Below are 16,217 nucleotides of genomic sequence, written 5' to 3' on the forward strand. Positions count from 1 at the left end.
ATTAGGCAAAGGAGTTACAAACATAATTCAAGACAAAAATCACAATGTGACATAACATAAAATACTACTGTAATTTAAATTGTATGTAAATGTGGAGTCTTGGAATCATTTATTTGTACTACATATTATTATACATGTCAAATGAGGTAAAAAAAAACAAAAAAAAACAAACAGGTAAACATCAACCTCATTTCAGAGCTCTTACAATCCCTCATACACAAATATAAACTAATGATTTTTGTAACACTGACTACTAATCAGAAAAATAAATACATTAAATAATAATATATAATAAAGTAATATGTAATTTCATGAATTATGATGATTGTTGCAGGGAATCGTATCCCTCCTTATAATGTCCTTTTCATATAATGCTAATGCAAGGACTGAAATATTAACATACAAGCATATATAAAATGTTAGACACACACAAAGGTTGTTATAGTACAGGATGTGGGTCGAATTTACCGTCTCTCTGCAAAGATGCAGAGGGACAGAATTGAGCCCTGGCAAAGAAAGGGATGGTGATAAGACGGCTGTGCAAAAGGAGTGCAATGCTGAGACTTCAGGTTTTTGTATGTAAGAAGGAAGAACAATTTTAATATAGAGGGTGCTGATAAGAAGGCGCTGGTTGTGCAGATGTGGGGCTGCACTGGCAAGAATAGCGTGTGTTGTGGCAGGATGTGTTAGCTCTAGCAGGTACAGGGCACTACAAAGGAATAAAGACTGCTGAAGGGAATGTGGTTGCTCTAAGCCAGGGCTGCCCAAAAGGTAGATCCCCAAAAGTTTTAAAGCTACAGATTCCATGATGCTTTCTCATTCTAAGGCATGCAAAGCATCATGGGAGTTGTAGTTCTGCAACATCGTAGGATCTAACTTTTGGGCACCCCTGCTCTAATCTGGAGAGAGGGTAATTTGTTGAACTGGAAGTAGAGGTCTGCATGAGAAAGAGAAACTGTTGGATTCAGAGAAGAAGGTGTATTGTGCCAAATGGAGACAGGAGCTGGGATTACATGAGGGGAGAGTGGACTGTGCTGAATCATCAAACAGTGGGTCTACTCAAGGTATGAGTGGGTGGTAAGACCTGAGAAACGCTGAATTGAGATGAATTTGGTGTTATGTTTCAAGTTTCACAGTTATTTACTGCAGTGTTACATTTAGCTCAATAAAAAAAAAAGGTAACACAATACTCCAACATGTTTAGAGTTCCATGGGACCTGTACGTCTGAACTCCACATTGAGAAAACACCTATTACTGAACATGCTTAGGTCAGATTAATGATATAAGACCCAGGAATTAGTCATTTCATTAATTGATTCATTCATTAATAGGGGGCAGGCATACTCCCATCCTCTGTGTAGTGGTCAGATCTAACATACAAACACAGATTAAGTTCAGACAGTCTGGTTATAATGGGTAAGAGAGCCTTGCCTGTTACAGCTATCAACCTAAAGCACAGATATATAAAGAGCCTGCAGCTCTGCAGATATTCCTAAACTACAACTCCCATGATCCTTTGCTAGTCTCTTCCTCCAAGGTGCTATAACTTAATACCTTCTGGTCGATTTCCCATTAATTTTGTAGGTAGGTAAACTTTGCAAGCCTTTCAATGCTATTTAATGTTTTGGGAAGTTCTCATATATTAATTTATATAAATAAAGTCTGTATACCAGGTTTAAATCTAAAAAAAAAAAAAAATCTAAATAATAAATTGACTGCTATATAATAGTTAATATATTATACTGAAAAAAGGGTTGTGTATATTTCATCCATTCCCGTATCATCCCAGCAGGAGCACAATCTTGCCATAGATGGGGTGAAATAATCTTAACATATATTTATGTGTAATGTGTAATATTTAATGTGTACAATTCTATTTATTCATGTACCATATATTTACACAGCAAATTGAAGAGATGATTGGAACATTGTGCATTTTATATATTATTTGCATAAGTATCATCAATGGCTATTAATATTGAAGATGAAAATGTTATAAATTGTAGTAATCTGATTTTATTTATTTTTTATTTAAAGTATCTTTCGATTCCAATAAAAACAAATACACCATATGTTCAAAATCTATGTGGAGCAATAAGTGGAATAATGTTGACCAAATGGTGGGGTCATAGATAACTTTAAAGGAGATATATGGTGAGGTGAATAGAATGCTTATATAGAAGACTATATTTTAAGAAGGAGCTACATTATAATATAGTATACTCTCCTATGACATACTGAAATAATTAATACCTTATGGAAAGACCATTTGACTATTAGTTTTTAGAGAGAAAAAGAACTGGAGAAATACACATTTAAAAGAGTCATTAAACTATGCATTCACACACTCTGATAATTAGATTGTGTTTCACTTTGCTTGATTCAAATTTTTTTTTTTATTCACAGTATGCTGTCTGAAATATGTGTCTGTCTGTCTGTCTAACATAACAATATATATACACGCACAAAAATGCCCAGGCAAATTAATTTAACATGTAAAATTAATTTAAAATATATTTAGACATCAGACACTTTGCATTGTCGGTTTATATGTGTTTATAAACGTTTTAGATGCACAATTAAAAAAGTTAATATTTACAAAAGAAAAATATGTTGTGAAGTTTAAGATCTACCAACTAACTCCTCCTATTTTAACATAAATACAAAGGAATCAAACAGATTTCCAAAATGTGTATCTCTAACAAAAACATATATATATATATATATATATATATATATATATATATATATATATATATATATATATATATATATATATTTCGTTACCCTAATATCTGCTCTAAATGGAATATATGACAGTAAAGGTATAAAAATGAAAATATAGGAGAGTATAGGAGAGTATATGTGTGTGTGTGTGTTTTGTATGTGTATGTGTGTGTGTCTAAAACATGTATAAATTACAGCGTTTGACTATTTTTCGATACTGCATAGTGTACTTTGTGAAGCCAGAAATATACTAATGAAGATTAAACCTATAAAACTTTGATAGTTATATCGAAATGCTGACGTCTATTCTTGTAAAAAAAAAAAATAAAACATGTCAACTAAAGTTCTCATCGTATTATAGTTTAAAACTTGGATAATTAAATAAATGAAGCTACAGAGTATTAGCCAACAAAAAGCACTATTTAACAGTGTAAACCACATGGACAATCGTTTCATTCGTTTCTATAAATAACGCGCTATTTCGATAGCAGTTGATTTTAACAGTGCGGAGACTGCGATACTTATCGCCTAAAGCTCGTTACTTGCAGGAAAGGGACGATCTAACAGAATGATCATTCTATAACTTTGGAGAGAGAAGAAGAACAGATTGAGAATTAGAGAAAGGGGGGGGAGAAATCATTTTTCTAGTTTATACTTTTAATGTCATATGTATGTATGCTTTAAAAAATGATGGATGGAATGTAGGTGTAGAAATATATTGCAATGTCTGTGTATCTCTAGATTGTAAATGTCTGTCTATTTGTCTATCAGTCTATCTATATATATATTTTTTAACTTCATTTGTTTATGTAGATGCATAGAAATAAATAGATTCGAAATGGATTAAAATTGAAAAAAAAAAATGATGTCTAAACCATTATTCAAATGGCTCCATGTGCACTCCCCCCTGTATTGTGCTATAAGCAATCCTTTCTATGCAGTGCAGTGTGAAGGCTTGCTGATCACAATGTGTCTAATTGTCGTTAATAGACAGAATGTTGGGGAATTCTGTTCCCAGACATTCTACTAGCTCTCCAGCTAGTTAAAGTCGGTTTGTAAGGAGTAAAGATTCGCTTTCTATTTTGATTAGATGTCAAACTGTGGTTATGGTCATTTATTAGGATGCCTCAATTCTTTATATTGAGAAAAAACAAACACGATTTGACACAGAGGTATTTCTGATACTATTATTCCAGCATAGATTTAGCTTCCTAAAGAAAAAACAAAACATTACATTTAAATATTTCACACGAAAAGAGTGGGGTTTTTTTGTAGAATTGTTACAAATTGCAGCGAGTTGTATATTTATTACCTTTCCTGTAGATAGGTGGCAGTGTTTTCACTCGGTTTTATTAATTGCATTTCAATCTCATTATAGAGAAGGTGTTTAATTCCATACACACTGTTTAGGGATAGATGGATATACTTTCCAAGCCTTCATTGCCAACTAACTCAAAAAAATCTGTTAAACTGGTTACTTTTCTAGCAAGTCAACTCACCACAACGTATTAAACTCACCACAACGTGGTGAAAAAAAAAAGGTATATATATATATATATATATATATATATATATATATATATATATATATATATATAAAATGTTATGTAAATATAATAAATATATACACACAAATAGAATATATAGCTATATATCATGACAATATCGATACGTCTGTATAAAGGACTAGTCTTAACTAAATATGATCATTTAAAATTACAGTTATGTTCAATGCTATTCACAAAAGGGCAGAAAAAACACAATTGTAATATATATTTCTTTATTTTTCCTTAATATAATTTGTCTTCAGCCCAGCCCACTGAATCAATGTGTTAAGATGTGTAAAACACAATAAAGTATGGACTATGTGTATCTAGCACCATGGGATAATTTTTCATAACACATGCATTCTGATTATTATAGATGATGTATTATATATCTACCCACTCCTAGATCTGTATATAGGATACAGGATGCATGGTTAATACAGATATACTTTCTGCTTTCAAAATATAATAGGGAATTAAAGATGAATCATTTTCCACTTTACTAATACATAGTGATGGATGTGGATGTTATTTTAATGTAGAAATAAAATATTATATCTGCATTGCTTTATATGCTGTCTGTCTGTCTGTCTGTCTACCTATCCATCCTCCTGGCACTATGCCTACTTATAGCTCTATTGAAATACAGGGTCCATCTTGAATGAATATATCAAAACCATAATAATTTACCTTTCATATATTAGTTTAAATTAATAATTCCTATGATCGAATATAGGTATGGATCACACTTAATTTAGCCTTTGTGTTATTTAACCCCTAAATTCATAAAGACATTTACAATAGTGCAGTAAGGCTTACTAGATATATAATGTATTCACTAAACAGTGCATGGTGGGCAGTTGACTCTCAGAATGTAAGTCAAAATTTACACAGCTGCAAAATACCTCTGGTCCACATAGTATTGCTGTCATTTACCAAAGCTCTCGGTTTAGTGAATGAATGCAAATTTTCTCCATGTAAAATGTGTATTTTTACACCATCACTGAAATCTATGCACATCACAGCTAGTTTTGTGTGACTGTAATTGGGTAAAATACTCAGCTAACAAACCATCACAAATATTTAAGTAAAAAAAATAATAATAATTTGGACAAAGCTCTTATAAACTAGTATTACACCTCTAGTGAAATAAAAATAACAATTCTCTTCTTTTTTCATCCATTTGAACGATAATAATAACCGTGCATTTTATGTACATCACTCCATGTGGCAAATCATACAGCTAAATATACATATAGAGCATATCTTTATATAAATAAAAACACACACATATGCTAAACTGCACAGCCTATTAATGGACACTAATCACATGTACAAGCTATTATATTCCAAATGTATCAACACACACCATACAGATTAACAAATACTCGTAGCCATACAATAATGAAATACAGACCGAATATGAAATCATATTTTTCAAGCGTTGTTGTCATTAAATTCGAATCCTTACAGTTCTTAATATACAACTTAGCTTTTAATATCCTGAATAAGTCTATATTACATAATCAGAAAGAAAACAGAATGCATCCCTTACAAACACACGTTGCATACAGAATACACACGTGTTTTATGTGAGTGTGCAAATAACCTTTATATGACATATACAGAGAGAGCATATGAATATATTGCACAGTAGAGATGTTTTTTTTTTTGCATTTGAGTAATTAGGATTTACTTTTTGTCTCCTAAACAGACCAGAGTTTATTTTTACAAGTGTGTGTGTATATATTTCTTTTTTTACTTTTTATTTTAGAAGTAGGCAAATTTGTATGTTTTTACACATCACAAATAAACATATTTATTTTGGGGATCACTTAATCGCTATATTGTAAGGTAGGTGGGAATTAATTTGCTTTTTCTGGTGTATTTTAGCTCAACTCTGCTTCAGCTTGCCAGTGCCCTAATGAGGAAAATCTAGCAAATCCTGCTGAATAATTTATACCATAGGAAATAACTATGCAAATCAGGTGTGCTTCCCAGTATAATAAGGTCACGTGGCGTGCCCAGACAGACAAGCAGGAGACTGCACAATTTGCATAGAGGAGCAGCTGAAATTAACCATTCCCCTGCTGGCTGGGAAGGCAATACTTTTTTAGGCTAAGGGGAGGAAACAGCAGCACAAGAATAAATTTGTGGATGTATTTAAATACCTACTGAATCACTGGGAGCCAAACAAAAATGTGCAGTATTTTCCCTTCAAGGCTGGATAATTTAGGAGCCATATAATTGGGAATGGTTCACAGTAAAGAGCCCCTGCATTCTTTTTTTTTTTTTTTTTTAATAAAGAGAAATGGATGCCTAGAAACTGGGGGAGCTTTAGCTTTGATAAAAACCATTTTGATGTTTTTTGATGACTGTGTGATTATATCCTAGGTTAGAAAAGACGTACTGCATTGTGTGCAGAACTGTATATTCTGTATAAGGTGTATTTCTTTACAATTTAAATAGATAATTCCATCGTCTACTAGAAGGCATGTTTGGATATATATATATTGTCAGACGTATACATATTGTATATATGTCTGACAACACACACACACACACACACACATAGTTTATACACATGCACTCTTTAAACCTTTAAACACATATAATGGGATGCTTTAAATACATATATATTATATACAGTGTCTGCGATACAGACAAAAACATTAATTTGTAATAAACAATCTGACATTCGAAATAATGAATCTGAGTCTTTATATGAATGCAGTGAATATCAGTTATAATGGCCTGATCGTGTTCTATCGCTCAGTGGAAATACTGTGAAAGATGTGTAAACAGCAATCATAAACACGTTTATATTTTGATTTATCTGTGAAGTCCAAGGTAGTCATTGTGTTATAGATCTGTTAAATGTCTGTCTAAACCTGTACAGATATATTGCACCTGGCCATATATACCCTTTATCACCATTACACAGCTGTACGTACACATAACATATATGATATTAACTCACACGGATCTACTCATCGAATATCCTTCAGCCATGAGAAAGAGAGGTATTAAATGATCATGCTTAGTGCAAGTTACTAATCATTGCTTTACTCCGCAATTTGTTATCTCGGTAAGGAACGAGTTAGTTCAATAGAGAAGAATAATTAGAGGTTAGAGGGATGAAATTAATGAGATGCTGAAATGGGAAGGTTATCAAATAGCAAAATATAGGAAATAATAGGGAAAGAGCATAAAGGCCTCAATGGCAGCCAGCAGAGATGGGGTTAAGCCTATTTATTAGTATATAAATTATAAAGCTATATCACATGTTGTGTGTGTTTATATATATTTATTTATTTATTGATGTATATTATTTATATATATTAGTATTGAATGCATTTATTTGTATTTTATTTGTATGGTTGTCATTGCTTATAAACACTAAGATATATGGCTGCATGCAATCTAATGTGATCCAATGTCTCGGTGAAGGTATGTTAATATAACATTTGATGATATGTGCCTATGTATGCTAGTGACATGGCCATGTACACGTTTTGTATCACGTGATCAGTTTAACCATTGTAGTGTTACATTTCTAAAACATTACACGAATACATGTTATTTGGGGTGTATGCAGTGTGATATTTGATAATGTATGGTATGTAATAGGACATGGCATTAGACACTATTAATAGACTTAATTTATCCAACCTTTTTGAACACATTGCTACAATAAAGAGCATGAGAGTCGAATTTGGAATAGAAGGTATATGGGAATATGAGCGAAGGACAGGGGATAGAGCCTATCCATCTCACAGCGAAGGTAGGTACTGCTGGCTGTGTACGGTATGTGTATGTAGAAATACTCACCTTGTTATGTAAAATAAATACCCACCATGAATTAGCTACCACATTTAATGTTAAATTAATGGTCTGCTCTATGTAATGATTGATCTAGGTATATGTATAAACATATAACATATATACAGTATAATCATCCATACACACACACATCTGTCTGTCTGATTGTCTGTTTTATTCTATTCTATCTATACACACACACACACCCCTAATACAATGCACAAACACATATTAGCATAACAATTTCAAATTTCTAGCTAATCCATGTAGATATTTACCACATTGTAGAAATTAAATAATAGGTGTGGGTGCTTGTTTAGTGATCACTCCCCTCATCCCCCAAATACTCTCGGCATACTATATTAAGAGCTGTTTATGTTGTGTTTAACATATTTTACCAGTCCAGCTATATAATATAGAGGTTGTGCCAGCCCAGTAATGTCCCCATACCGATGTACCTATCACTGTATCAGTGATCTCCCAGGTTAGTCCCCCTGAAGTTAATGCACCCAGTGCCCGGGTTAATGAGGTGCCCCCGCTCCCCCCTCCCTGTGAGAAGTAGCATGCATTAAAGCCAGCATCCAGCCGGCCTATCCCGGGGTGTGACGTCAGGACGCAGCACTACGTGTAGGCAAGTAGGAGAAACCAAAAAAAGGGGATTTTTTTTTCCTTTCTGTTCTTCTCCATTTCCAATATGGATGTACAGATCCCAGGGATGCCCGGGGCCATCGTGCAGGGGGTGCTGGGAGATGGGCGAGCTGGGAGAGGAGTGAGGACCCCTCACAAGATACCTAGACATGGCATGGGCAGGGTTGGGGGAGATGGGCATGGCATGGTTAATAACAGGCTCCATTCTCCTGTGTGGATAACATCTCACTGCACTGCCAGCGGCTTACAGCATCTCACTGCACTGCCAGCGGCTATGCTGCACTGACAGCGGCTTACAGCATCTCACTGCACTGACAGCAGCATCCCAGGCACTGGCAGCAAGACGCAGTATGCTGTCAGTGCCTGGGATGCAGTGAATAAGACATTCACTGCATCCCAGGCACTGACAGCATACTGCTCCAACACTATCCACACCACTGTCAGTCCAGCATCCTTCACTGCATCTCGCGCACTGCCAGCACCCTCCCACACTCTCACTGCATCTCGCGCACTGCCAGCACCCTCCCACACTCTCACTGCATCTCTCGCACTGCCAGCACCCTCCCACTCTCTCACTGCATCTCGCGCACTGCCGGCACCCTCCCACACTCTCACTGCATCTCGCGCACTGCCAGCACCCTCCCACACTCTCACTGCATCTCGCGCACTGCTAGCACCCTCCTCCCACTCTCTCACTGCATCTTTCGCACTGCCAGCACCCTCCCACACTCTCACTGCATCTCGCGCACTGCCAGCACACTCTCACGGCATCTCGCGCACTACCAGCACCTTCCTCCATTCTCACTGCAGAATTATCAACAATCACTGCATGTCACTATCTCACTATTGACATCCAGTGCTGAACCAGAATCCCAATCAGCCACCAGCTTCCCTCCAGTGCCAACATGTTTCTTTACTCTCCACATCCCAAGACATGATAAACATCTTCTAACCACTGCCTGAATCTTAGAGCGCTCCCAGCACTCACACTATGGCTTTCCTTATATCCATAGCATCCCTCCCTACTGCCACTCACAGCTTCCCACACTGCTGTCACAATGTATCAGGGCTACTTTTCATTTCCCAGCCTCTATCTAGGGGGCTCCAATGCCATCATCTTCCATTCTTATACCTGAACCGTTCCCATCTCAATGCACTTCACTCTCTCTACTCTGGTACCCAACTACATCCTCAGCATCACTGCATCCCAAGCTCCCAGCGCACTCTCAGCATCTCTAACACTTCTATGTCAACATTGACAGTCCCAAAATAGCCTGTACTCCTGGATTCCCAGCGCTCAGCCAGCATATTACTGCAACTCCTTAACTCACAGCTTCCAGAAATCCTGCCGACACCTCAACATAACCCAGGAAACCCAGAATCCTGCTACACAATCCCAAGATCATCGAGCATTCTCTCAAGAGAATCTTCAGCTTCCTTCTCAGAACATCTTCACAACATCTTCCAACTCGAGGACTCAGCAATGCAGTCATGTGTGTCTTAGCTTCTCTCTTCGCTTATCTCTTCTATATAGTCCATTATATAATGGTCCATTGCTCAATCCAGAAGACAAATTTGAACTTGAACAAAATTCGGCTTCCAAAATTGTTCAAATCACTTTTTGTGGATCTAGATGATTTTCTTTACGTGGTTAAGCCATTGCCACGACTGCAAACCAAACCCTGCCAGGTATGTGCAGCTTCCTATTTAATTGTCCAATTCAGAAAAAAAATAAAAATAATATTAAAGGAGAATATGGTTAGTGGCTGGTTAGAGAGGCTGGATCCAAAACATACAGCCACCTGCCAGATATTTCCAAGTTTAAAGGATGTTCTGATGGGTTTTACTGACTGCTTGAAAGGTTTTTTTCTCTCCCTGTCTTGGAGTTAAATGGGATCTCATAAGTTATCCCTGTGCCATTGAGATAGGGGTAACTAATAGGCGTGTATAAAAAGAAAAATAGATCATGCAGTGCCTACACAAAAGATATCAATGCACTCTGGACAATGAATGGAGAATTTCTCTTAGGATTTCTGCACACGTCTACAACAGCTTGGACTGTTCTGAGAACCACAATTGAATCCCAGACACCATCTTTTGAGAGCTGTGTGAAAATAAGTATAAGACATCAAATTATTACAACTAAGTTAAGTGAGGGCTTCTCTCCCTCCCCCTCACCAGTCCTATTCCTCCTAATTCAGCCACCCTCCCATCACCCCCCTCCCCCCCATTTTCCCTTCCTTACACACTCATGCTATATATCTCATCCTATGTATTGCTGGGGGATCACACAAGTCTACTCAACTCAAGTTTTTTTCCAAAGGATTTAGACCAAAATGAAAATCCAACCATTATATATGAAGATAATCTACAGGAGTTCCACTGCAGGACGTATAATGGGAGCAAAGGAGGATATACCAAGCCAACAATTCGACAAGAACAAGTAAGTCATTATTTTTTTTCTTTTAACTCCGTTAATAATATTACTGTGCCACCTGATCTGAAATAAGCATATGGCTATACAAATGTACCCTTTCCTCGCTTCTATTCTACAGCCAAGACGTCAAAACAAGAGACTTGATTATTTTCCTGTGAATATCCTTTCCCAGTTCTAAAACTAAACCAGAATTTTTTTTAAATCGATTTACTTTATGTATCGCTTAATTCTGTAGAGATGTCAACAAATCAGCTATTTCTTTTATTTTAAAATATTCAATACCATGCTAACAGCAGCAACCTATATTGGAAACAAATGTTACTTTTTAATTTAACCACAAAGTTCTCTCACCTCCTGCACAAATATAGAATGTGCACACACACACAAACACACATACAATAATATGCACAAAATAAATATTAAATATATATTATGTGTATATTTTTTCATATGCGTATATATACACGGGAATTTCTTTAAAATATAACTTTTATTGTGGTTCCATTAAAATAAATCGACGTTTCAGTCCAACTTGTGGACTTTCATCAGGATATATATAGACACACACAATTATATATATATATATATATATATATATATATATATATATATATATATATATATATATATATATATATATATATATATATATATATATATATATATATATATATATAAAAGATATAGTATGTGTATAATTCATACTATATGTATGTGTGTATATTTATATATATATACAATATGCACATACAATAATATATATATATACAATATATTTTAAAATATACACATAATATATACATATTTAATCCATACATATATAAAACACGCCCAGACTATATAATTAATGTTCTATAGGGCTATTCTTCTACATAATTACACAGACACACACACTCAGTGCCTGTATAACATGCTGTGTGTGCCCACCTCCTGTCTGTCTTTTTAGTCTGCTCCCTGCACTAATGATCTATTCTTCTTGCTATCACAAGACAAACTTCATAACCAAACGGTTGCCACCTAAGACAAACAGTTGCTGGATTGTTGTGAATCCCTGGGAAAATGCCCTGAGTCCATAGAGAGCACATCCAATTCATGGCAGACCCTCTGCCTCAAGAGACCTCTATCCCCTCAGACATAATTGTCATGCTAATTAGACAAACTCTGAACTTGATTTTGAATTCCCTCTCTATTTTGGCTGGGGTTTTTTTTCTGTGGGAAAAAAAAAATTCTAGTCTACAGTGTGAAATTAATTAATCAGGCTTTTCCAGAAGCCGGCACACAAAGGATGTATTTTATTAGGCTTAACTTTTTTTTTTTTAACTAACCCTCTTTTCTAACCTTGAGTTCTGCAGAGCAGCATGCTCATATTATTAGTTTGGGATCTGCAGTAAGTATACATTAGCTTTTAGATTACACATTGGACATTGTCTACACGGAGAGAATTTGCATTTCTTTCAGTATAATATATTTTGCCGTTCTGGGTTTATTTTCCGCTATATATTACTAAGATATATTTTAATTATATATTTTTTACTCTATTTTTTTTTTTTTCCCCACATCATTAAAATTGATAAAATAGATAGATAGCTAAATAGTGCACTTGTATATATATTGAGATTATGCAAGGGTATATTCCCATTTAGAACAGTTACCAGAATATTGGTAATGCTATATTTAGTAAATGGGTTCATGTACCATTTTAATATATTTAAAGACCTATATATTAACGTCAGACTGTGGGATAAACAATTCATGTTTATCAGTGTGTACCTAAATTCTGCTTTGTTTGTTTTTAACAAACGTAAAACAATGTTATTTTGTGAACCGAATTTTATGAAGCAATTCCAAATTGTTGAATTTTTTTAGATGACCCTATTTAGCTGTATTACCAATTTTACTTTTGTTATCCTAAATGTCGAAAATTCTCTTTCCAATTCCATGTTTAGCTATTTAGTGAATAGTGTTTGCATGCATGTCTGTTTATGTGTATATATAAATGTATTATTTTATTTTGTGGGTTGGGCCCTAATCCAACATAACCACAGCTGTTTAAAATAAAATACATTCAGAATACATTGAACACTGGGATGCTGGTAATATTGTGCTTGTTATCGTTCGTGCGTTTATTACTTACACCTTACGTTATAGCTTGTTTAATGTCCATTTTTTGTTGTTGTTGCATAAAACAGCCAGGATTTAGCAGTAAAAAACAGGAGGCCTAATTAACCCTTCAACGACCCTCTATAATGCGAGCAATCTGCCAGAATGAGCCTGCCACGTGCTTTGTTGTCCTTGGGATATTGTGGGTGGTGTGTGTGTGTGTGTGTGTGTGTTGTGTTTAGATTAGTGTAACAGTGGTTTGTTCTCAGGGAAGGATTGAGGTCATTGTGCTTGTGTGAAAGGAGAAAGGCCTGTTTGTGAACGTGAAAGGGTTTAACTATGGACCATGCACAGGGAGAAAGTGATACTAATTATAAACAGTTATCTTATTAACTGACATAGGAACATTTCGCCACAGTGAGCCCACTTGTCTGAATTATTCGACGAGAAGAAGAGAATTTCGGATCCTATATTTTGTATCTGATTCCTGTACGTAGAATGGAAGAGCAATGATTGACAGGGCTAGGTTAACCCTTGCGTTATATAGAGGCACGGTGGAATGTTATCACTTCGCCCTGCACACAGCTCAGGATATCATTTGCTGAGTGTGTCTATCGATGTGAGATGGAGTGTACACTCTGCTCCTCACACACCCACATGGAAGCCGGACCTTCAATACTGTCTTCTCCTTTTACACAGGTACATCACCACATAAACAGAATATCGTGTGCACGAGGTGCCAGTGACAACAGGCACAGGTAAGTCGGTTTTATCGTTTATTTTTCAAGTCTGTCAATGTATCAATGTACTGTAAGATATATGTATATGTATACACACACACACACACACACACACACACACATACATACAAACACACATATATCACAAATATTTTCGAAGATACAAAACCACTAACACAGTGCACAGCTATTTAAACATAGGTCTTCCTTGCCCCATTTATTTGTTTTATATGTGCATTTTTTTTCTCTGCCTGTTAAAGGATATGTGTATGTATAGTATGTATGTGTAGTATAAATGTATGTATAGTATACCTGGATATATAGCATTTATGTGTAGGTGGAAGAATATGTATGTTTGAATGTATAATATGTATGTATAGTGTGCATATTGTAGTATATTATATTTTAATAGTGTTTGTATAATACATTTTAATATAATATAGTATGTATAATATTTATGTATAGTATGGTTTAGTATGTATGTATAATATATATGCATTGTATAGTAGTATGCCTACTATAGTATAGTCTGTATCACTTGTAGTCAACCTGCTTAGCAGATCTAGGAGAATAGACTTTCACTGAAGAGGACACTGGAGGCCTGCTAGGAGGGCCTGTCTATGTGACGTCATGCCATGCTGTGCCTGTAGCATTGAACATAATGGTGGGTGTCCTATTATGAAATGCCAGCCTTTACATGGCACGCTATGACTGTCAGTGGAGATTATATAAAGTCAGGATATTGCTGTAGAAATGAAGGATGCAAAAGTGGCCATGCAGATTTAGGAATAGGATGTGTCATTGTGTCATGGTGCTGAACCAATAGGTTCTTTCTTTCTCACATGTCTTTTTCGAGAAAATGTGTCTGAATATGTATGTAAATTTTGACACAATTCATAGGGTGGGACCGGTGTCCTTACGCAAGGGTGCAGGTTGGGGTGTAGAAAACCAAAGCTCATCTTTAATAAATATTGTAATTCAATTCTCAGAGATAGGACTGTGTTTCCTTAATTGTCTATTAACCTAAGCTCTGTCACAGAAAAAAAACAAGCACCCTTTATTTATAAGGCTAAAAGATGAAAAAAGGAAGAACTGATGGTTCTTAATAGTACACTAATCACAATGTATTTTGTCCATTTTTCCTAATTTGCACTATTCTACAATTCTTATGTGTCTGTGTGTGACCGTGTGCACACATACAACACAGTGTTTTTATTTGGAATGTTTGTTTTTGTCGTCACACCTGAACATTGCGTTTTTAATTTTACAGTGCACAGAGATGACAGTGGTCCATTTTTATGTCATTAGATTTACTTAGATAACAGTCAGGTATTTTTCTTTCTTCAGGCATATGTGGGTGTTTTATAGAACCTCTAACATAATGTGTGTTTGTATATATCATTTATATAAGCTTCAACATAATATTAGCATCTTTTACTTAAGTTCAAACATACTCTGCAGTTTTACATGGATGTAGGTTCTATTAGGGCCTTGCTTTTCAGCTAATATAGTCAATTACAGATTTGGATAGCCAAATAGGCGCTGATATTATTATTACTTATAATAATTATTACGACATACATACATAGGATGACAGATCACAAGAGACACAGAAATACACAGTGGAGATAATTTAGTAAATTAAATTTTGCAGAAAATTCGCCATGATATACATTTCCTCAAATATAGTAAAATATTTGTCATTTCCATATGGTTACCCTTACTGATACGTTCACTCAATTCACATTAGAAAGAGTGTATACAGTCTTCATAGAACTCCAATGTCTCATATATTATATAAAGGCGCAGTTTACATAGCAGATTTTTTTTTTTTTGCTTATTTGCATTTCCGTGAAAAATCTGTCAGGTAAATATGCATATGCAGATTTTTTTATTACGCTGCCTTCACAATGTGGTGTGTGTGTTAAACAAGGCTATCGCAATATGCAGACTAGAAACTAAGAAACTGAGTCGTGTTAATTGTAAGGCTTATAACGTAAGGTAGCGAATTTCAATTGTGATTAAGAATACATTTATTTTTCTCATTGGTCTAAAAAGAAATCAACAAATATACAAAATTAATAGTTCCATCATCTTATTACAAATCTTTAGATAATAGGTAATAGATGCTTGGTAGATTGTTGTGCAAAAATTAAGAATTTCAAAATACAATTTTATGCTAAATTCTATGATCA

The 16,217-nt window shown here is 35.0% G+C and overlaps 1 long non-coding RNA gene across 2 annotated transcripts in view; it reads left to right on the forward strand.

Annotated features, from left to right (window-relative positions):
• The first annotated feature begins 9,135 nt into the window (after window positions 1-9,135).
• LOC134611473 (uncharacterized) overlaps window positions 9,136-16,217 on the forward strand; it is a 78,590-nt gene continuing 71,508 nt past the window's right edge. Inside the window, exons 1-3 of one of the 2 annotated variants that reach the window (XR_010090898.1) lie at window positions 9,136-10,434; window positions 11,069-11,188; window positions 13,982-14,044. This is a non-coding gene — a long non-coding RNA (uncharacterized LOC134611473). Of the gene's footprint in view, window positions 11,189-13,981; window positions 14,045-16,217 lie in introns of both variants that reach the window. The other variant, XR_010090897.1, reaches the window with a different exon arrangement.

The sequence above is a fragment of the Pelobates fuscus genome, chromosome 5 (genome assembly GCF_036172605.1).
Source record: "Pelobates fuscus isolate aPelFus1 chromosome 5, aPelFus1.pri, whole genome shotgun sequence".
NCBI classification, from domain to species: domain Eukaryota; kingdom Metazoa; phylum Chordata; class Amphibia; order Anura; family Pelobatidae; genus Pelobates; species Pelobates fuscus.